Source organism: Hipposideros armiger, unplaced genomic scaffold, assembly GCF_001890085.2.
Source record: "Hipposideros armiger isolate ML-2016 unplaced genomic scaffold, ASM189008v1 scaffold_110, whole genome shotgun sequence".
Taxonomy (NCBI): domain Eukaryota; kingdom Metazoa; phylum Chordata; class Mammalia; order Chiroptera; family Hipposideridae; genus Hipposideros; species Hipposideros armiger.
The window spans coordinates 435,305-437,286 of NW_017731460.1; the positions used below are offsets into that span (position 1 = coordinate 435,305).

The window sequence follows — 1,982 nt, forward strand, 5'->3', positions numbered from 1 at the left end:
GCAAGAGTGGAAATCAAAGGTAACATTTGAAGATATGTGAAAAACAAAAAATCTGAACATAAAAGTTTTACCAAATTATAAACTATTATGAAATGGTAAAAGGAGGAAAATGTCTTTCAGATAAAGCCTGATAAACAGTCACAATTTCAAGCCATATTATTTATATATATATATATATATATATATAGATGATATAGATAATATATGGCTAACTAAATGGACCAATTCAACTGCCCCTCACTCCAGTTCACTTAAATAAATAAGCTAGAAGAAATTTTCCTTTTTAAACGTAACTCCACAGCTAAGAACCTAATCTAGCTCATCTTTTCAAAACTAGAGACCCTCATTTCCATCTTTTCTAAACTTCATCTCTCATTTTTCTTCCAACCAAAGTAATTTATCTACTGTCCTTCAAATGTAGTTTTGCTTAATATACTACAGTATTTCCTCTTTCTAATCAATATATGTTCATCAGATTTTTCAAAAAAATAAATTTATGTGCTTTTCATTTAAACTTTATGAATTATACAAAATGGCAGAAAGAAAAAGAAATTCAACAACCCCATTCACAATAAAAAATCTGGTTTATAATTGACAATGTTTCCTTGTTTCCTTTGAGAACAGACAATACCTTTCTAATCCTCATACACAGTTATAATATAGAATACAAATATTTATATTTTATTTAATAAACATTTTTCTAACCTGCTATAATATTCATAATTATACTAAATGACTAATAATATTCCATCAAATAAAAATAGTATACACTACAACCAGTACCCCATTTTTCCATTCCCAGCTAGTACCCTAAATATGGTAGGTAGGCTTAAAAAATATTTGTTAAAAGAATGAATAGTTCATGGCCAGCCAAGTGGCTCAGTTGGTTAAGAGCTCGCTTAAGAGTGCACGCTCTGAGCAACAGGGTTGCTGGTTTGATTCCTGGCCCGAGCTGAGCTGCCAACAGGTGGCAGGATGGCTCAGCTAAAAAAAAAAAAAGAATAGTTCAATCTATAACCTTTTTCAAGCATATTATACTAAACATAGTATCTTTTTTCTATAATTTAGAATCAATTTTCTGAACTTCAATTACCTTAAATATTATAGTTGTTGAATGTAGGACATAGATGAACTAGATGATTTGAGTCTAGTAAACAAAACCCATAACCATTAGGACCTTACGCAAAATTAGAAATTTACTGAATAATTGATTCATTCATTCAATGAATTCTTCATAAATACTTACTAAGATCTGACAGTATTCTAGTAGCTATTGACGATATTAATGAAAGCAATAGCCCTGCCTTCAAGGAGTTTCTTGTTTAGTTCTACTTTTCCACGTCTCTTTCTTTACTTTACTCTACCTATAGCCATCTTTTTTATCATCCTTCCAGATTCCAAGTACTTGCCTTCACCATGCCCAAAGTTTTCCTACCATTCCCCCCCGCCCCGCATAGCCCCATATGCACAAATGTCTACTTTACTGTCCCTTTTCCCCATCTCCTTCAAAACTGTCACTCCTTCAGCAAGAGCATTCTATGGAGATTTTGAAAGGAAAGAAATCTTATTTGTATATCATATTTAAAGAGTATGTTAACTTTCTTTTAAAAAGGTAGAGCCCACCTAAGGCAAACTTGACTTTTTAAAAGTAAGCTTTATTAACCCAAATTGATGGACTATGTGGGCAAATTTCTTGAGCAAGGGGGGCTTATTTATCCTCTAATCTACTTTGGAACCCCCCCCCCCAATACCTATTCCAAGCAAAAAACAACAACAAAAAATCAAAGCCTGTGTAATTCGACAGCTCTCTTTTTTTTTTTTAAATTTATTTATTTATTGTTAGTTTCAGGTGTACAGAACAATGCAATAGTTACCCTTTTCACCCTCACAAAGTAACAACCCCCCACCCCCCATCCACTGCCCTCCCACCCCCATATCATGCTTATCTATTACAATTCCATTGAATCCGTTCCCGCACTCTA

The 1,982-nt window shown here is 33.0% G+C and overlaps 1 protein-coding gene across 7 annotated transcripts in view; it reads right to left on the minus strand.

The window, feature by feature from the left end:
• The window catches only part of DENND4A (DENN domain containing 4A), a 112,408-nt gene that overhangs the window by 84,729 nt on the left and 25,697 nt on the right, over window positions 1-1,982 (minus strand). The gene's annotated exons all lie outside the window — the stretch shown is intronic.